This window comes from Lissotriton helveticus, chromosome 1_1 (genome assembly GCF_964261635.1).
Source record: "Lissotriton helveticus chromosome 1_1, aLisHel1.1, whole genome shotgun sequence".
Classification (NCBI taxonomy): Eukaryota; Metazoa; Chordata; class Amphibia; order Caudata; family Salamandridae; genus Lissotriton; species Lissotriton helveticus.
In genome coordinates this window covers 971831624-971854145 of record NC_136057.1, presented here as the reverse complement: position 1 = coordinate 971854145, position 22522 = coordinate 971831624, and the positions used below count along the sequence as shown (strand labels likewise).

At 49.2% G+C, this 22522-nt stretch overlaps 1 protein-coding gene across 4 annotated transcripts in view; it reads left to right on the top strand.

Annotated features, from left to right (window-relative positions):
- The window catches only part of TASOR2 (transcription activation suppressor family member 2), a 1020110-nt gene that overhangs the window by 438262 nt on the left and 559326 nt on the right, over positions 1 to 22522 (top strand). The gene's annotated exons all lie outside the window — the stretch shown is intronic.

The window sequence follows — 22522 nt, the reverse complement described above, 5'->3', positions numbered from 1 at the left end:
TTCTTTATGGTAGGGTTAACCAGAAGAGTTAAACGTTCTAGGACCAGCTAGATAGTGCTTGTCAGTAATTGAAGTACACAATGGATCCTTTCTGTGTGCAGGAGAAGGATTGTCAAGCGACTTGAATGCCCATGCTAATCACAGGCACTGCCTGGACATATCAGATGAATACTTTCTCCCTTCATTCCTTTGTGATTTTGCTTCATCTGTACTCCAGTCTTAAATCCTAGCACAAAGGTGCTTACAAAGCGCAGGACCATGCTTGTTGCTGGTTTAATTTAGGGACATTAAGCGGTTAGGGATCTGTTAAATCCCAACTTCTGTGACGTGTCTGGAGTAGGAGCAAGTCAGGTTAACTGAGAACAGAAAGAGTAGACCATTTTGTAAGAGGATAACAAGTGAGGTAGCGAAGCCTGTGTTTTGATCATCTCAAGTTAGTGTGTAATTCCGGAGCCTCAATGGCTCTCTTTTCAGAACTGTACTACGAGATAGCTTAACAATCACTTTCAAGTAACTTGGAAACCAGTTGACCAGAATTGCACTAAAGGACATCTTAATGGCGTGGCTGGAGCCCCTGCATCCTCTCTGGCCTACCCTTTTCCAACCCTAATTTCTGGAAGCCCCTGTCTAGTACATACCGAGAAGGATTTTCCACTCTTCATTGTAGTCCTGCGGGTAGCATCCTGTGTGACTACACTTGGTTACCCTGATTCCATAAGCATTTGAACCTTTTGGTCAGGTCTGTAGATGCCACCCTAAACCCAACAGCTAAATCTCCTGTAGTCTTGATTAATAGAAATCTAGGCTATCTTTGCATTTTGAAACTAGCCTATCAGCTCCCTGCACACAGCATTGCTGCCTTTGGTTGGACACCTGCTAATTTTTGGTGGTCAGTTTTTAGCACATTTTTGGCTGTTTTGCACTTTGTGGACTCCCATTGCAGATGTAGCTGACCATTGGCTGCCCTTGGACCCAGAAAATAAACTCCCACAGGCTGAAGAAATGTGTGAATCCTGTGCATTTAATGAGTTTCATGTATTAATTCTATTGAATCTCTGGCTAGATCCCACAGTGCCCCACCTTAACTCACAGAAGAATCTGGTATTTCATTTGTTGCTCAAAATATCACATTTGTTAAATCAAAAATATTTAATGATTTTCACATGTCTATGGTGAGTGACTGAGTGCAACCACTTGCCGTGAAAATGTCCAGGTGGTCAAGTGTCATAAACTAGTTGCTGCGTATCAATACTGCCCATTCTTGCCATACAGAGTGGTCTAGGTACTATTGGATGAAACATTAAGACTATAATAACAGAAGAGAAGCAAGACGGAGAGAAGCAATAAGGGGGAGAAAAGGAGGAGATCGGGGAGGGCATGGGGGTGGCAGGACTTGTCCCCCAAATAGAATAGTCATGTGGTCCAGTAAGCTGCCCGGTATCCTTATTCTGCTTTCCAAGCCTTTAGGTGCTCTTAGGGATCTCAGTCGAAGAGGAGTGATGCCCCGCCCGAAGCCTAGTGGTACGAAAGGGGGTGGTAATGGACGCAGCATCTGAACCAATCAAACACTCACACCCAGTCAAAAGATCTGGGTTTAATCCATCACCGTTCTTTAGCCCACTCTGCCACCCCAGTTCAGATATGCAAATCAGTCTGACCCTGTGCCTCATGGGAACAGTCCAGCCCGAACTGCCAAGCCATGCCTTCCCTGGACCGGAAACAAGCCCGAAGCCTAGTGACCTTGAAGCAGAGAAACTCCAGCTTAGGTAAATAGTAGCTCAATAGTTGCCATAGGTGGAAACATTTTGCCCCTGAATATGAGAAGTTGTGTGTCCATGGCAAGGACCTGGTGTAGCCTATGAAACCAAGTAGCTATTGGTGGGGGTTCAGCCGTCTTCCAAAACAATGCTATCAGCTGTTTCGGTGCCCCAGCCATATCTATGGCCAGAACCCAGTCTGCATGCGTCACAGCTTCCAAAGTTACGTTTGTTTAACCCCAGGAACAAAGTATTGGGATTGGATGTAGGGGGTAGCCTAATTCAGCTTTGATGTATCAGAGGATTTCTTTCCAGCACATTTGGATTCCTGAGCATGACCACCAAATACGTATGATTGTGCACCTTTCATTGTGGCATTGGGAGCATGTTATGGGCGAGGTAGGGGAACATCTGAGCTAGTCTGTCAGAGGACGGGTACCACTGAAACATCACTTTTTATTTTTTTAATTAAACATTTTTATTGATAAAGAAAAAGAAAAACATAAAGCAGCAATGACATAGCAATGAAGTCCGCAACACATAAGTACATTTTTCAATACAGTTGGAATCTGGGAGGCACCGTGCAAACCCCTCTGTTTAGTCATATCAATGTTAGCAGGTATACCCATCAAATAATTCACACATAGTAGCTTAAATTTGAGAAACAAATATCTACGTCATTACTTGCTTAATACGGAAATGATCCCCTTAGTCAATACTAGGTAAGGGCACATCATCAGCACCAGAGATATCCAGCAGCTTCTGTCGTTCACGTCGCAGTTCCACAGTAGGAGACAAGCAGATGCTACCTCTGTATCTATTCCAGTTCCCCCATTTATAGTCCCATTTCTTTGGGCATCCCCTGTTTTTAAAAACATATTTCTCAGCGATCATTGCCCTGTCCATGTCAGCTGCCCAGTCGCTCCGAGCCGGGACCGTCCCCCACTCCCCATTTCCGAGCGATATTGCGTTTTGCAATGGCCCACCCCAGTGAGGTCCACATTTGCTCTGTTAGTGTTAAGTCAGTGGCCTCCCAAATATTTAGGTGACATAGCTGGGGGTAAGCCTTCAGAGTATTGCCACCTGCTCTTGCCATCTGTTTTGTGACCTTACTCCAGTAGGACTGCACTAATGGCCAATCCCAAAGGATATGGAAAAAGGTTCCCGGTTGGTGGCATTGCCAGAGGCAAAGGGGGTCATCCCTTCTACCTATCTGAACCAAGGTCCCTGCGTCCAAGTATATTTGATGAAGGATCTTCAATTGGACCAGGCGCAATCTCATTGGAACAGCTACCTCTCTGTGGGAGGCCAACGCATCACACCAGTCATCATCCTCTAAATCCCCCAGGTCCGCCTCCCAACTTTGTCGTCCAGACGCTTATTTATTAGCTGTTTAAATGTGAGGGATATGGCCTTTTTGGGCATGGGGTCAAGAAACAGTCAATCCTCCAATGGAGAGGCATCAGGTAGTGGTGCATCCTTAGGTAAGGCTGCTTTAATCGTGTGGGTGGTTTGTGGATATCAGAATGCCTCGGTCTGTGCTAGTTGGTGTTTAGTCTGTAACTCTGCAAATGTGGCTAAGTGTCCCCCCACCCACATGACACCCACCGCCGAGATGCCGATCATATACCACTTGTCAAAACTAGGACAGTTGCTGAGCAGCCCACGCAGGTCTGGTTCCCAGAGTGGTATGGCTTTTGTAAGCTTGTTATGCCAGGCCCATTTCCTATTCACCCCGTGACAGACCTCTACTGTGCGAGCTGTGGGTCCCGTGAGATTGAGCTTGTGAGGGTGCTTGTAAAGTGCCCTACTGTAGCCCCCCTACCCAGAAGCCACTGGTCCATCTGGAAGTTTGGATCATCATACTCCCCATGCACCCACCTGTGGGACGCCTGATAGTTCAGCCTTACGTCGGGTAATGCAATACCCCCATCATACCGCCCCATCGTCAACTTTTTCATAGCAATGCGTGGGGCCCGACCGTCCCACACAGCTCCTGCACAATGTTGTCAATACTGGCGAAGTAGGTGTCAGGGATCATGTTAGGGGTGCTGTTCAATGCGTAGAGAAAACATGGTAGTGCTAACATCTTAAAGAGGGCTGCTCGTCCCAAGCGAGTAAGGGAGGGTCCGCCATTATGTGACGTCGGATTGAAGACGTGCGAGGGGAGTAAGTAGGTTCAATTCATAGAACAAAGCCGGGTCTGGCTTTATATAGACGCCGAGATACTTGAAGCCCTCTGATGCCACCGGTATGTCATATCCTCTTGGGTTGTATGGTGTGCACCCGACAACACGTAAAGTTGGGACTTAGTCCAGTTGATAGTATACCCCAAGTGGGCGCCAAAGATGTAGAATATATGGAGGACATGGCGGAGAGAGTGGAAAGGCGAGGCCATACACATTTGAATTTAAAAACATTTATTCAGCGCACTTTTACCCAGCGGTTTCATGGCGCTATGTGTGATGCAGTGGGCGGCAGCAGCAGGGAGAGATTTAGGCAGGGTAAGCTTGCGTGAATAGGAAGGTTTTGAGATCCTTCCGGAACTGTAGGTAGGAAGGCGATGTGTGGAGGGCAACAGGAAGAGAATTCCAGAATACTGGAGCAAGGACAGCGAACTTCGCTCCACCCGCCCTCTGTTTTTTAAAACGGGGGATGACTAGTAGGGCCATATGAGAGGAGCGAAGCTCTCTACCGGGAAGATAAGGCATGATAGCAGAGCGTATGAATTCAGGGGCAGTACCTGACCTAGCCTGAAAAGTGAGGCAGCCAAGTTTGAAAAGGGCGCGCTCTCGCACCGGCAGCCAGTGTAGTGCTTTAAGCAGTGGACTGGCCCGATGGTATTTAGGTAGGCCATGAATCAGGCGGGCAGCCTGGTTCTGTACCAGCTGCAGGCGGTGGATCGCATAGGCAGGGGCCCCATTGTAGATTACGTTGCCATAATCGATACGAGAAAGTACCATGGCCAACACAATAATTTTTAAAGCAGAAAGGGAGAAAAAACGAGAAACTTTCCTAATTATTCTAAGGGAAAAGAAACAAGAGGAAACCACTGAACCAATTTGTGAATGAACAGAAAGCTGTGAATTTAGGAGAATCCCAATCGTTTTAACTTTAGGCACAGGGAATGGAGGGGCACCTAGTGACGGGGGCCAAAAGGAGGGGGACCATGGACTGCAACCACCTCCGGTCAGGACCAACTCGGTCTTGTCTGGGTTGAGTTTGAGGTGGTTGCAGTTCATCCAGTCCTGGATAAACGTCATGACTGACTGAACATTCTGGGCAGATGAAGGGGAATGGGAGAGGTTGAAAATTAGCTGGAGGTCATCGGCGTAATTGAACACCGTGACCTCCAGCTGCTGTAACATAAAAATAAGGGGGTAGATGTATAGATTAAATAAAAGAGGGGAAGTGACGAGCCCTGGGGGACCCCGCACTCTACCTTGCGGGAGGCCGCGGCGAAGCCAGCCAAATGGACCGCTTGAGTTCTCCCTGCTAGGAAGGACTCGAGCCACGAGAAGGCCATGCCCTCTATGCCCGCCGCCCTGACACGGCTGAGGAGGATGGAATGGTCCACCGTGTCAAAAGCGGCGGACAGATCCAGAAGTATCAGGGCTTGTGGTAGATTGATGTCTATGCCTTCACGTAGCTTGTCCATTACTGAAATCACCACCTTCTCTGTAGAGTGCAGGGGGCGAAAGCCAGCTTGACTGGAAGAGAGGCAGTGATTTCCCTCTACATGGGTGCTCAAAGTAGTCGTGACATGAGTCTCAAGGACTTTTGCAAGGTAGGGCAGAAGGGAAATGGGGCGGTAGTTGGAAGGGAGAGATGAATCGGCGTCAGGTTTTTTTATAATTGGAACGACAACCGCTGATTTATGTGAGCTGGGGACGGTGCCATGTGTAAGCGAGTCATTAAGAAGGGTCAGGGGCGGGGTGGGGCAAGCTAAATAAATTTCCCTAAGGATATGGGCTGGGGCAAAATCCAGGGGGGAGCCAGATTTGACCCGACAAAGCAGTAAAGGAAGTGTATCATTGGTTAACAGCGGGAAGGTGGTCAGTTTAGGGACCGTGGGGGGTGGGGAAGGATTGACAAATGTGGGGGAAGGGAGAGGAATGTTGAGTTTAATTTTTGCAACTTTGTCAATAAAAAACTCGTTGAGCGAGTTACAGAGGGACTGGGAAGGGGGGATGGTGGCCGTGGCTCTACTGGATGATGCCAGTTCATGGACGGTAGAGAATATTTCCTTCGAGTGAGACTCGGCTGCCATTATCCTGCTCGTATAAAACTCAGTTTTAGCCTCGAGAATGCCCTTTTTGTAGACTTGTAAAATGGACAAATAAACTGTCTTTTGCTCGGGGCTATAAGTTCTTCTCCAGGCTCGCTCGGCCCTCCGTGTAGCTAGTTTCTTTTCTTTTAGATCTGGAGTAAACCATCGATTGGCTGCATGGGCCCGCTTGACTGTGAGCCGCCTTAAGGGAGCAAATTCGTCACCTGCCAGAGTCAGCCAGTTGTTAATAGCAGCCAGCTGGGAAGTAGCTGCAAGGCCAGATAGGTCAGGGCTAGTTTTGGCCAAGGTCGAGCAAAGAGAAAGCATGTCGGTTTTGCCCCATTTCCTAGCCCAAGTGTTCTTGGGGAGCTGAGTTTTAGCCATGGGGGCTAAGGCAAGGGAAAAATTGATGATAAAATGATCTGACCAAGAACAGGGGGCTATTAAGGGGGATGTGGGCGGAACATTTAATGCCCAGATTTGGTCTAACGTGTGGCCATGTGTGTGAGTTGGACTGTGAACAAGCGGTGAAAAGTTTAGGCTGGTCATGAGATTAGTAAACTCCTTGGATTGGGGGCTCTCAGCAGGGTCATTGGGCCGAAAATTAAGGTCCCCCAGGACTAATACTGATGAGTTGTTAATCACCAGGGTGGCCAGGAGGGTCTGGATGCTAGGGAGAAATATCATCCGCATATAGGGAAATACGGTCTTCGTGGTCCTCGTCCACTTCAAACCCCGAACCACGTGTCTCCCCTGACCCAAACTGCCAGTGGCTCTAGTACTAAGGCAAATAGCAAGGGAGACAGAGGACACCCCTGTCTAGTGCCCCTCCCCAGCGCAAATTGTCAAGAGACATGGTTGTTATCCGTCACATGTGCGGTTGGGCGGACATAAAGCAATCGGATCCACTTTGTAAAGTTTGGACCAAATCCCATCCTATCCAGCACTGCAAATATATAATCCCACTCTATGATGTCGAATGCCATAGATGCATCCAACGATAATAGTGCTGCATCTTCTGTGATCGTGTCACGCCTGCCTAGACCCCCATGCAACCGCCGTAGGTTGAGGGCTGTATTCCTCCCCGGCATAAACCCAGTTTGATCGGGGTGCACTAGTTCTGTAATACAGGGGATAAGCCTAACAATTTTGCCAATATTTTCGCCCCAACAATTTTGCCAATATTTTCGCCTCAACCGTGAGGAGCGAAATTGGTCGATACGACCTACAATCGTCAGGCGGCTTGCCTTGTTTGTGGATGACCACGATGGATGCTGCCCTAACATCAGCTTGTAGTTCCCCTTTATCAAGGCTTTCAATATACATTTGTAGCAAGTGGGGAGAAAGCTTAGAAGCCATTGGCTTCAAGAATTAAATCGGGAGCCCATTTGATCCTAAGGCTTTACCCGATTGGACGTCTTGGATAGCTTTCTGAATTTCAGCCTCTGTGATCGCTCCCTCTAGGGAATCTCGGTCATGTGTGGACAGACATGCAACTTTAATGGTTGAAAGAAGGTCCGCAGCAGCGGATGGCTGGACCGTCTCAGAGGACGAATAAACAGACGAGAAATAGGAGGCGAACGTGTCGGCGATCTGCTGGGGATCAGTGATTGTAGTATGATTAGCCCTGCTCACTGAGTGAACCCATCTGGACAGTTGTTCTTTTTTTCTCCTCCAGGCCAGGAGTTTACCCGTCCTTTAACCCCTTCGCTGCTAGGCCTTTTCCCCCTCCTGTGCTAAGGCTTTTTTTGGTGTTTTGGGGTAGTGCGCGCTTAGGCCCTTGTAACTTTTTGACCACATAAGGGATCCGCCCCAAATTTGCGTCCTTTTCTTCCAACATCATGGGGATTCTAAAGGCGCCCAGGGTTTGTGGATTCCCTTGGAGGGGTCCCAGAAATTAACCAAAATATAGTGTTTTTTTTGTTTTTTTCAGAAAAATGGGAAAAACGGGCTGCAAATGAAAGCCTCTGGCTTTTTCCCTGAATATGGTATCAAAAAAGGGTTTGTGGGGCTGAATTCTCCATTTTCTCAGCTTTTAGGGAATGACAGTGTTTTGTCAGAGAACCGAAATTTTTCACTCAGTTTTGGCATTTTTCTGGGACATAGCCTATTTTTGCTATTTTTAGAGCTTTCCACCTCCTTCCAGTTAATGGTAGAAATGAGTTTGAAAGCAATAATGGATCCTGGAAAGCTTTACATTTCCGAAAAATAGACAAAATTCTGAATTCAGAAAGGGGTCATTTGTCTAAATCCATGAAGGTTTCGTTATAGAAACTAACAGTTAGATATTGGAATATTTGAAAATTTGTTGAAAACAACGGCCTTTTGTCTCAACGTTTTCACCTATAACTTTCTCTAATTTTGACAGCTCTTGGAAAGCAATATACCGTTACATCCGTTAGACCTTCCTGGTTGTGGGGATATATGGGACTTGTAGTTTCACCAAGAACCCGACGAACCCAGATCCAAAAACTGAGCAGCAACTTGCAATGGTATTTTTTCATTTACTGGGTATAGTGCACTTTGTCTTGGAAAATGTACACATGGAATAATCTGCATGAAAGACACCTATGTATGTATGAATTGGGTACAAATTATAGAGTTCAGAAACAGTATATAATTGCACATTTTCAAAGTTGGGAATACTCATACTAGCATGAGAATTATTGGTCATTTTTCATAAAGTTTTTTTTTCTACACAATATCTTTCATTCAAAGGGAGAAATGCAAGAAAGCTCAATTGGTAATAACAGTTGATTTACAAATCTGAATTACCCCAAGTGTCCCGATAAAAACGGTACCTCACTTGTGTGGGTCGGCCTTGTGCCTGCGACAGGAAACGGCGCAAAATGCAACGTGGTCACACCTAAATTTTGCAGTTACAAATTGACCCTTTTTTGGCAAAGTGCCTACCTGTAGTTTTTGCACCCTAGTTCTTCCGGCACCTAGGGAAACCTAGCAAACCTATACATTTTTGAAAAGTAGACACCCAGGGGAATTCAGGATGGGATGACTCGACTGCCTACCACCAGGTTTTGTTACCCAGAATCCCTTGCAAAGCTCAGATTTTGACAAAAAAAACACACTTTCCTCACATTTCTGTGGTGGAAAGTTCTGGAATCTGCGTGGATCAACAAATTTCCACCCACCCAGCGTGCCCCCAGGTCTCCCGAAAACAATGGTACCTCACTTGTGTGGGTCGGCCTTGTGCCTACGACGGGAAACGGCACAAAATGCAACGTGGTCGCTCCTCAATTTCCCAGTGAAATCTTAAGCTCTTTGGACAAAGAGACTACCTTTTGTTTTTGAGCCGTAGCTCAACCAGCACCTAGGGAAACCTAGCAAACCTATACATTTTTGAAAACTAGACACCCAGGGCAATTCAGGATGGGGTGACTCGTCTGCCTACCCCCAGGTTTTGTTACCCAGAATCCCTTGCAAACATAAATATTTGACCAAAAAAACACATTTTCCTCACATTTCTGTGGTGGAAAGTTCTGGAATCTGCGTGGATCAACAAATTTCCACCCACCCAGCGTGCCCCTAGGTCTCCCGAAAAAAATGGTACCTCACTTGCGTGGGTAGGCATAGTGGCTGCGACATGAAACCGCGCAAAACGCAGCATGGTCGCATCTCAATTTCCCAGTGAAATTTAGCACGATTCGGACAAAAAGACTACCTTTTGTTTTTGCGCCGTAGCTCTGCCAGCACCTAGGGAAACCTAGCAACCCTATACATTTTTGAAAACTAGACAACCAGGGCAATTCAGGATGGGGTGACTCGTCTGCCTACCCCCAGGTTTTGTTACCCAGAATCCCTTTCAAACAAAAAAATTTGACCAAAAAAACACATTTTCCTCACATTTCTGTGGTGGAAAGTTCTGGAATCTGCGTGGATCAACAAATTTCCACCCACCCAGCGTGCCCCCAGGTCTCCCAAAAAAATGGTACCCCACTTGCGTGGGTAGGCATAGTGGCTGCGACATGAAACAGCGCAAAACGCAGCATGGTCGCACCTCAATTTCCCAGTGAAATTTTGCACGATTTGGACAAAAAGACTACCTTTTGTTTTTGCGCCGTAGCTCTGCCAGCACCTAGGGAAACCTAGCAAACCTATACATTTCTGAAAACTAGACACCCAGGGCAATTCAGGATGGGGTGACTCGTCTGCCTACCCCCAGGTTTTGTTACCCAGAATCCCTTTCAAACAAAAAAATTTGACCAAAAAAACACATTTTCCTCACATTTCTGTGGTGGAAAGTTCTGGAATCTGCGTGGATCAACAAATTTCCATGCACCCAGTGTGCCCCCAGGTCTCCCGAAAAAAATGGTACCTCACTTGCGTGGGTAGGCATAGTGGCTGCGACATGAAACAGCGCAAAACGCAGCATGGTCGCACCTCAATTTCCCAGTGAAATTTAGCACGATTCGGACAAAAAGACTACCTTTTGTTTTTACGCCGTAGCTCTGCCAGCACCTAGGGAAACCTAGCAAACCTATACATTTCTGAAAACTAGACACCCAGGGCAATTCAGGATGGGGTGACTCGTCTGCCTACCCCCAGGTTTTGTTACCCAGAATCCCTTTCAAACAAACAAATTTGACCAAAAAAACACATTTTCCTCACATTTCTGTGGTGGAAAGTTCTGGAATCTGCGTGGATCAACAAATTTCCATCCATCCAGTGTGCCCCCAGGTCTCCCGAAAAAAATGGTACCTCACTTGCGTGGGTAGGCATAGTGGCTGCGACATGAAACAGCGCAAAACGCAGCATGATCGCACCTCAATTTCCCAGTGAAATTTAGCACGATTCAGACAAAAAGACTACCTTTTGTTTTTGCGCCGTAGCTCTGCCAGCACCTAGGGAAACCTAGCAAACCTATACATTTCTGAAAACTAGACACCCAGGGCAATTCAGGATGGGGTGACTCGTCTGCCTACCCCCAGGTTTTGTTACCCAGAATCCCTTGAAAACATAAAAATGTGACCAAAAAAACACATTTTCCTCACATTTCTGTGGTGGAAAGTTCTGGAATCTGCGTGGATCAACAAATTTCCACTCACCCAGCGTGCCCCCAGGTCTCCCGAAAAAAATGGTACCTCACTTGCGTGGGTAGGCATAGTGGCTGCGACATAAAACAGCGCAAAACGCAGCATGGTCGCACCTCAATTTCCCAGTGAAATTTAGCACGATTCGGACAAAAAGACTACCTTTTGTTTTTGCGCCGTAGCTCTGCCAGCACCTAGGGAAAACTAGCAAACCTATACATTTCTGAAAACTAGACACCCAGGGCAATTCAGGATGGGGTGACTCGTCTGCCTACCCCCAGGTTTTGTTACCCAGAATCCCTTACAAACATAAAAATGTGACCAAAAAAACACATTTTCCTCACATTTCTGTGGTGGAAAGTTCTGGAATCTGCGTGGATTAACCAAATTTCCACCCACCCAGCGTGCCCCCAGGTCTCCCGAAAAAAATGGTACCTCACTTGCGTGGGTAGGCATAGTGGCTGCGACATGAAACAGCGCAAAACGCAGCATGGTCGCACCTCAATTTCCCAGTGAAATTTTGCACGATTCGGACAAAAAGACTACCTTTTGTTTTTGCGCCGTAGCTCTGCCAGCACCTAAGGAAACCTAGCAAACCTATACATTTTTGAAAACTAGACACCCAGGGGAATTCAGGATGGGGTGACTCGTCTGCCTACCCCCAGGTTTTGTTACCCAGAATCCCTTGAAAACATAAATATTTGACCAAAAAAACAAATTTTCCTCACATTTCTGTGGTGGAAAGTTCTGGAATCTGCGTGGATCAACAAATTTCCACTCACCCAGCGTGCCCCCAGGTCTCCCGAAAAAAATGGTACCTCACTTGCGTGGGTAGGCATAGTGGCTGCGACATAAAACAGCGCAAAACGCAGCATGGTCGCACCTCAATTTCCCAGTGAAATTTAGCACGATTCGGACAAAAAGACTACCTTTTGTTTTTGCGCCGTAGCTCTGCCAGCACCTAGGGAAACCTAGCAAACCTATACATTTTTAAAAACTAGACACCCAGGGGAATTCAGGATGGGGTGACTCGTCTGCCTACCCCCAGGTTTTGTTACCCAGAATCCCTTGAAAACATAAATATTTGACCAAAAAAACACATTTTCCTCACATTTCTGTGGTGGAAAGTTCTGGAATCTGCGTGGATCAACAAATTTCCACTCACCCAGCGTGCCCCCAGGTCTCCCGAAAAAAATGGTACCTCACTTGCGTGGGTAGGCATAGTGGCTGCGACATAAAACAGCGCAAAACGCAGCATGGTCGCACCTCAATTTCCCAGTGAAATTTAGCACGATTCGGACAAAAAGACTACCTTTTGTTTTTGCGCCGTAGCTCTGCCAGCACCTAGGGAAACCTAGCAAACCTATACATTTTTGAAAACTAGACACCCAGGGGAATTCAGGATGGGGTGACTCGTCTGCCTACCCCCAGGTTTTGTTACCCAGAATCCCTTGAAAACATAAAAATGTGACCAAAAAAACACATTTTCCTCACATTTCTGTGGTGGAAAGTTCTGGAATCTGCGTGGATCAACAAATTTCCACCCACCCAGCGTGCCCCCAGGTCTCCCGAAAAAAACGGTACCTCACTTGCGTGGGTAGACATAGTGGCTGCAACAGGAAACGGTTCAAATCGTACGGTGGTGAATTTACATTACCTTATTGCAAAACTACCTTGATTTTGGGGGGGGGGGGGATCTGAATTTGTGGCCCGGGGCTCGGTGGTATTCTTTGCAAAGTAGCAAACCCAAACATTTCTGAAAACTAGACACCCGGGGGAGTCCAGGGAGGTATGGCATGCATGGGTCCCCCAATGTTTTCCTACCCAGAACTCTCTGCAAACCTTAAAATTAGGTAAAAATTGCACTTTTCCAAACTTTTTGGCGTGGGATCGCCGTGCCGGCAAAAAAGTCGTACCACCCTGCGTTCCCCTTGTTCTCCCGAGTAAAAGGATACCTCACTTGTGTGGGTGCCCCAAAGCAGAACACCCCAAAAATGAATTTTGAAAAAGGTAGTTTTTACTCATATTTACGTTTTACAAATTAAGCACCCCAGCCTAAGTCACTTGCCTTTGGCCCACCCACACAAGTGAGGTATCATTTTACTCGGGAGAACAAGGGAAACGCTGGGTGGTAGGACATTTGTTCCGGCAGCGAGATCCCACCCAAAAAAGTATGGAAAAGTTGGTTTTTGGACCAAAATTTCAGGTTTGCAGGGGTTTCTGGGTAGGAAAACATTGGGGGACCCACGCATGCCATACCACCCTGGACTCCCCCGGGTGTCTAGTTCTCAGAACTGTTTGGGTTTGGTAGTTTCCAAAGATGCCTGCCAAGCCCCGGGCCAAAAGCTCAGGTGACCCCCTCAAAAAATAAGATTATTTGGCTAAAGGTAATGTTTTCGTCTCCAAAGTATGAATTGGGCCTTTTCCTAAAGCAGCCGCTATGCCTACCCACGCAAGTGAGGTACCATTTTTATCGGGAGACCTTGGGGAACGCTGGGTGGGAGGTAATTTGTGTGAGCCCAGTGATGCCACGCTTTCCCACACTAAAACGTGTGAAAAAAAATGATTTTTTCCAAGCAAAAAATGAGGTTTGCAAGGGATTCTGGGTAAAGGAACGTTGGAGGATCCATGCAAGCCATACCTCCTTGGAAGCCCCCGGGTGTCTACTTTTCAGAAATGTGTGGGTTTGGTAGGTTTCCCTAGATGGCTGTCTCGCACGGGGCCAAAAACCCGGGTAACCCCTCTTGCAAAAGCTGGTGGACATGAATTCTCCAGCTTTTGCAAGAGGGGTTACCTGGGTTTCTGGCCCCGTGCGAGACAGCCATCTAGGGAAACCTACCAAACCCACACATTTCTGAAAAGTAGACAACCGGGGGAGTCCAGGGAGGTATGGCATGCATGGGTCCCCCAATGTTTTCCTACCCAGAACTCCTTGCAAACCTTAATTAGGTAAAAATAGCACTTTTCCAAAAATTTTGCCGTGGGATCGCCGTGCCGGCAAAAATGTCCTACCACCCAGCGTTCCCCTTGTTCTCCCGAGTAAAAGGGTACCTCACCTTAACAGAGTTACTCAAAAGTCAAACATTCAAGCACGGCTATCTATTCCTCAAAGACACACACATACAGGTTGGATTTGGCACGAGGGCGAGTGATGGTTCAGTATATAAAATTTTATTAACAAGATATTTCAAAAAAATGAAATGCTCTGTCAATAAATAAATGCATAAAAACCGAACCAGTGACTCGCAACTCGTGAGCTGTAAAGCCACGACAAGGCACCAACCGTTTTACAGGCCATTCACGCACCTTTCATACCTGATACAAACAAGACCACTGACACCATCTGGAATAAAAGCAACACATTACAACAATCACAATAAGGGACAAGGTACACCCTAATGCAGAAAGAGAAAAAAAACAATTATTACTGCACACCCATCTAATCCGCAAGCACACACACATACTGGTTGGATTTGGCACGAGGGTGAGTGATGATTCAGTACATACAATTGTATACGCAAGTAATTTCACAAAAATGAAATACACTGTGTATAATTGCAAGTATGATAAACTGAACCACTGACTCACAGCTCGTGAGCTGTAAAGCCACGTCAAGGCACCAACCTCTTTACAGGCCATTCATACACCTTTCGTACGTGTGACACATTCAAAACATTCACACCGCCAGCCGCGGACCCATCACATTTCAACACTCACACCATCAAACAGCGCCATTCAAGGGCCCATCACTTTCACACGCCCACATTTCTGACACTGGAACTACACAAATTGATGGACTGCGTGGAGTGTCACTCAACAAGCAGTGTGTGCAGTGACCAACAGAAAGTAACTACTCACACACCGCCAGCCGAGCGCCAGTCCACCCACACCACCAGCCAAGCACCAGACCATGCACACCGCCAGCCAAACACTCAGCGCACACCACCAGCCAAGCGCCTCTCCACGCACACCGCCAGCCAAGCACCACTCCGTGCACAGACAGCTAAACACCGCTCCACGCACACCCTCCAGCCAAGTACCACTCCACAAACACCACCAGCCAAGCGCCACTCCACACACACTGCCAGCCAAGCACCATTCCACACACACTGCCAGCCAAGCACCACTCCACACACACCGCCAGCCAAGCAGCACTCCACACACACCGCCAGCCAAGCACCACTCCACACACACCGCCAGCCAAGCACCACTCCACACACACCGCCAGCCAAGCACCACTCCACACACACCGCCAGCCAAGCACCACTCCACACACACCGCCAGCCAAGCACCACTCCACACACACCATCAGCCAAACACCACTCCATGCACAGACAGCCAAGTACCACTCCACGAACACCACCAGCCAAGCGCCACTCCACACACACCGCCAGCAAAGCACCACTCCGTGCACAGACAGCCAAGCACCACTCCACACACACCGCCAGCCAAGCACCACTCCACACACACCGCCAGCCAAGCACCACTCCACACACACCGCCAGCCAAGCACAACTCCACACACACCGCCAGCCAAGCACCAGCCGGCACACACCACAAACACATTTAGAATTCTTTTTTTGAAAATTACACTAAACAAATGGAAATACCTACAAATCAGGTAACACAAATTCTTAAAATAAAAACTTTGCACTAATGCCAATCCTTGAAACAAACTAAAAATGTTTTACAGAATGCAGACCAAGCAATTCACTTTACAGCTCAATCAAACTCCCAATAGTTCTTTTGCGTGTGGTACGATTTAAAACAAGCTGACATACACAATGCAGGCTTAGAAGGACAGTCAGGACAGTATATACGAGACTCCTTCCGCACGCCTCTTCGCCAACAGACTCTGCATCTTCTAGTCGGAAAGTCTCTAGCAGTAGTGGAAGGAATAGATTCAGGAAAGTGGCGATCTTGCAATCTAGCCACTTCCTCCACCACTCCAAATCTAGGAACACTTGCCTGCTGCACAAGTACAAGGCTGCCTATTATAGACTCCTGAAACTTAAGAAAAGTCATCTTCGTCCCAGGACAAGACTTCTGGTACACAACGAAAGCATTAAATGATGCCAAGTGGAACAGATGGATAGCCAACTTCTTGTACCAAACGTAAGCCTTTCGAAGAGCAGCATAAGGTTCCAACCTCTGATCTACTCTGTCAACACCACCCATGAACTTATTGTAAGCTAGAATGCACACAGGTTTGCGCACTTCAGCACCCTGACCCCAAACAGGCACAGGTACAGTACTTTCATCGTGGATAGTAGTCAGCATGTACACATCTCTCTTGTCTGAATACTTCACAGCTAAAAGCTCCCCACATCGCAATGCCGTAGACTGTCCCCGCACAAGCCTTTTGCAAACAAGTTCCTTTGGGAAACCTTTACGGTTACTGCGCATTGTGCCACAAGCAACAGTGCCCACTTTGGCCAACTCCTTGAACAACTGCACACCAGTGTAGAAGTTATCTACATATAAATGATGGCCTTTGTTAAATAATCCTCTACCTAGTTCCCACACAATTTTCTCAGTTACTCCAAAAGTAGAAGGACAACCAGGAGGGTTAATGCGGGACTCCTTACCAGTGTACACCCTGAAATTGTAGACATATCCAGTCTCACTGTCACACAGCATATACAGTATGATTCCATAGCGTGACCTCTTACTAGGAATGTATTGCCTAAAAACCAAGCGGCCCTTGAACAACACCAAAGACTCATCCACTGCAATTTCTTTACCAGGGACAAAAATCTCAGAAAAACGATCAACAAAGTGATCAAGGACAGGCCGAATTTTAAACAAACGGTCACAATCAGGGTGATCGCGTGACAACGCTAAACTATTATCAGCAAAATGCATCATCCGAAGAAGAAGCGTATACCGATCACGACTTATGACTGCTGGAAATATAGCTGTTACCATCAAGGGACTAGTGGACCAATATGAAGTAATTGATGACTTCCTTATCAAGCCCATCAAAAAAGTTAATCCCAGAAACTTCTTCATCTCTTCAACATTGGTGGGAGTCCACCGGATTGCTCTACAATAGGGCTTAAGGCTGGCACTGTTGGCCCTCAAATATTGTTCTGCATATAAATTGGTTTGCTCAACAATCTCTTGCAAAAACACATCGTCAAAAAACAACTGAAAAAAATTAATTGGCAGAAAATTCTCTGTATTCACTCTACACCCAGGAACACCAGTGAACTCTGGCAATGCCGGCTGCACCAAGCCAGGGGGAACCCAGAGGCCATCCCTATCAACGGGGGGAGCAGCCACCCCAGCCTGCAGCACCGAAACATCTTGCTGCTGTTCTCCAACGGGAAGCCTAACAGCCACAGATACTTCTGGCTGCACAACACCAACAGAAGACGTAGCATCCCCAGAGGGCTCTTCCTGCACTACACCAACGGGAAGCCCAGCAGCCTGAGATGCTTCTTGCTGCACTACACCACCGGGAAACCCAGCAGGCCCAGATGCCTCTTGCCGCTCTACACCAATGGGAAGCCTAACAGCCCCAGATGCCTCTTGCTGCACTACACGAGCAGGAAGACGAAAAGCACCAGATGCCCCTTTGCGCACCACAGCAATGTGAAGCCTTTTGGGTGCAGGCTCCAGCCCACATGCCTCTTGCCGACGTAAAAAGAAAGGAAACCTTGCGGCCCTAGGCAACAGCACAGGTGCCTCTTGGCCCACTACCGGCAACACAATGTCCTCCTGTACCATAGGCCCTTCATCAGCACTAGAAGAAGAGTCATCATCCGATGATGATGATTCCATGCGAAGAGAAAACTCACTGCCTGAATCTTCTGCCGCTTCCTGGGAGTCCGAATCGGACTCAGACTCTGAACCATGGTCCGAGGAAGACTCAAAAAGCAAACCAAGAACCTGCTGAGCAGTAATCCTGCGACTAGCCATTATCCTTACAAAGCAAGAAGACTGCACACACAAGTGAACAACAACCTACACTGTGCAAAGTAAGAAGTAAACAAGGTAAGGCTTTCACTAAAAGATAAATACAATCCAAAACAATTTCACTCTTACAAAATATAGCTACACTCACCAGCACCTACTCTGTTGAGACACAGCGAAAAGAAATGAAATCACACTAGAAAGAAAAAAAGAAATGACATTAGAAAACAAAGTGCACATCAAACACTAATGCTGAAAAAAAAAACACAGAGCCACACAAACTGCTAGAAGTACAACCTTTTTCAAAAAGACAAACATCAAGGAGAAGTAGTACAAAATACATTCACTTACCAAGCACAAGCAACTACACAAGCTGCAAACAGACACGCAACCTACAACAATCCAAACAGCAAAAGCCTGGAACAAGACAAAAATAGAGAAGAAAAAAAAATTACTACCACATTTCACAAACAATATAACAATTAAAAAAACAACACACAAATTTGCCCCCCAAATTAAAATTCGGCCAGATGGGCCATCAATTAGGGCTTAGACCAAATGAGATTAGATGAGGTTTAACATCAAGACACTGGATAATTTTTTGAATTTTTTTAAAGTGCCTGACCACTTTGGTGCCAGTCAGTCTTTTGCTACTACCAGTACCCATATCACACAGGGGCAGTAAGGACATTCATACACCTTTTGTACGTGTGACACATACAAAACATTCACACCGCCAGCCGCCCATCACTTTCACACGCCCACATATCTGACATAGCAACTACAGAAAATGATGGACTGCGTAGAGTGTCACTCAACTAGCAGTGTGTGTAGTGACCAACAGAAAGTAACTACTCACACACCGCCAGCAGAGTTCCAGTCCACCCACACCACCATCCAAGCACCAGACCATGCACACCGCCAGCCAAACACCACTCAGCGCACACCGACAGCCAAGTAGCACTCCACGCACACCATCCAGCCAAGTACCACTCCCCACACACCGCCAGCCAAACACCACTCCCCACACACCGCCAGCCAAACACCACTCCACACACACCGCCAGCCAAGCAGCACTCCGTGCACAGACAGCAAAGTAGCACTCCAGCACACCACCAGCAAAGCGCCACTCCACACACACCGCCAGCCAAGCAGCACTCCGTGCACAGACAGCAAAGTAGCACTCCACGCACACCACCAGCCAAGCGTCACTCAACACACACCTCCAGCCAAGCAGCACTCCGTGCACAGACAGCAAAGTAGCACTCCACGCACACCACCAGCCAAGCGCCACTCCACACACACCGCCAGCCAAGCAGCACTCCGTGCACAGACAGCAAAGTAGCACTCCACGCACACCACCAGCCAAGCGCCACTCCACACACACCGCCAGCCAAGCAGCACTCCACACACACCGCCAGCCAAGCAGCACTCCGTGCAGACAGCAAAGTAGCACTCCACGCACACCACCAGCCAAGCGCCACTCCACACACACCGCCAGCCAAGCAGCACTCCGTGCACAGACAGCAAAGTAGCACTCCACGCACACCACCAGCCAAGCGCCACTCCACACACACCGCCAGCCAAGCAGCACTCCGTGCACAGACAGCAAAGTAGCACTCCACGCACACCACCAGCCAAGCGCCACTCCACACACACCGCCAGCCAAGCAGCACTCCGTGCACAGACAGCAAAGTAGCACTCCACGCACACCACCAGCCAAGCGCCACTCCACACACACCGCCAGCCAAGCAGCACTCCACACACACCGCCAGCCAAGCAGCACTCCGTGCAGACAGCAAAGTAGCACTCCACGCACACCACCAGCCAAGCGCCACTCCACACACACCGCCAGCCAAGCAGCACTCCGTGCACAGACAGCAAAGTAGCACTCCACGCACACCACCAGCCAAGCGCCACTCCACACACACCGCCAGCCAAGCAGCACTCCGTGCACAGACAGCAAAGTAGCACTCCACGCACACCACCAGCCAAGCGCCACTCCACACACACCGCCAGCCAAGCAGCACTCCGTGCACAGACCGCAAAGTAGCACTCCTCGCACACCACCAGCCAAGCGCCACTCCACACACACCGCCAGCCAAGCAGCACTCCGTGCACAGACAGCAAAGTAGCACTCCACGCACACCACCAGCCAAGCGCCACTCCACACACACCGCCAGCCAAGCAGCACTCCGTGCACAGACAGCAAAGTAGCACTCCACGCACACCACCAGCCAAGCGCCACTCCACACACACCGCCAGCCAAGCAGCACTCCGTGCACAGACAGCAAAGTAGCACTCCACGCACACCACCAGCCAAGCGCCACTCCACACACACCGCCAGCCAAGCAGCACTCCGTGCACAGACAGCAAAGTAGCACTCCACGCACACCACCAGCCAAGCGCCACTCCACACACACCGCCAGCCAAGCAGCACTCCACACACACCGCCAGCCAAGCAGCACTCCGTGCAGACAGCAAAGTAGCACTCCACGCACACCACCAGCCAAGCGCCACTCCACACACACCGCCAGCCAAGCAGCACTCCGTGCACAGACAGCAAAGTAGCACTCCACGCACACCACCAGCCAAGCGCCACTCCACACACACCGCCAGCCAAGCAGCACTCCGTGCACAGACAGCAAAGTAGCACTCCACGCACACCACCAGCCAAGCGCCACTCCACACACACCGCCAGCCAAGCAGCACTCCGTGCACAGACCGCAAAGTAGCACTCCACGCACACCACCAGCCTAGCGCCACTCCACACACACCGCCAGCCAAGCAGCACTCCGTGCACAGACAGCAAAGTAGCACTCCACGCACACCACCAGCCAAGCGCCACTCCACACACACCGCCAGCCAAGCAGCACTCCGTGCACAGACAGCAAAGTAGCACTCCACGCACACCACCAGCCAAGCGCCACTCCACACACACCGCCAGCCAAGCAGCACTCCGTGCACAGACAGCAAAGTGGCACTCCACGCACACCACCAGCCAAGCGCCACTCCACACACACCACCAGCCAAGCAGCACTCCGTGCACAGACAGCAAAGTAGCACTCCACGCACACCACCAGCCAAGCGCCACTCCACACACACCGCCAGCCAAGCACCACTCCGTGCACAGACAGCCAAGTACCACTCTACACACACCACCAGCCAAGCGCCACTCCACACACACCGCCAGCCAAGCACCACTCCGTGCATAGATAGTCAAGTACCCCTCCACGCACACCGCCAGCCAAACACCACTCAGCGCACACCGCCAGCCAAGCACCACTCCACACACACCGCCAGCCAAGCACCACTCCACAGACACCGCCAGCCAAGCACCACTCCACACACACCGCCAGCCAAGCACCACTCCACACACACCATCAGCCAAACACCACTCCATGCACAGACAGCCAAGTACCACTCCACGAACACCACCAGCCAAGCGCCACTCCACACACACCGCCAGCCAAGCACCACTCCGTGCACAGACAGCAAAGTAGCACTCCACGCACACCACCTGCCAAGCGCCACTCCACAAGCACCACCAGCCAAGCACCACTCACCGCCAGCCAAGCACCATCCAGCCAAGCGCCACTCCACACACACCGCCAGCCAAGCGCCACTCCACACACACCGCCAGCCAAGCAGCACTCCGTGCACAGACAGCAAAGTAGCACTCCACGCACACCACCAGCCAAGCGCCACTCCACACACACCGCCAGCCAAGCAGCACTCCGTGCACAGACAGCAAAGTGGCACTCCACGCACACCACCAGCCAAGCGCCACTCCACACACACCACCAGCCAAGCAGCACTCCGTGCACAGACAGCAAAGTAGCATTCCACGCACACCACCAGCCAAGCGCCACTCCACACACACCGCCAGCCAAGCACCACTCCGTGCACAGACAGCCAAGTACCACTCTACACACACCACCAGCCAAGCGCCACTCCACACACACCGCCAGCCAAGCACCACTCCGTGCATAGATAGCCAAGTACCCCTCCACGCACACCGCCAGCCAAACACCACTCAGCGCACACCGACAGCCAAGTACCACTCCACACACACCGCCAGCCAAGCACCGCTCCACGCACACCATCCAGCCAAGTACCACTCCCCACACACACCACCAGCAAACATGCCCAAGGGGTCGCTTCCTAAAAACTTTGTGTTAGTGGGCATTTTCCGCCCCCCCTGGGGGCAAAACGGCAAAAAAAACAGGCCGATTTGCCCCCAGGGTGGACAGAAAAACAAAAACACAATCATGTCCACGAAAACATATTGCCAGCCAGCCTGGAAGTGACCCTTGCCCAAGGGGTCACTTCCTAAAAACTAAAAGTATATCCCTGGTGTCTAGTGGGGGCATTTCCGCCGCACAATCGCGACGCTGTGCGCGATCGTGAGGCAGAAATGCCCTGCAAAGAGACATCAGGGGAAAGGAAAATCTCTTTCCTCTCCCCTGATGCCTCTTCGCTGCCCCCAAACCCCGCCAGCCTCGAGAAACCTACCTTCTTCCAGCGCGG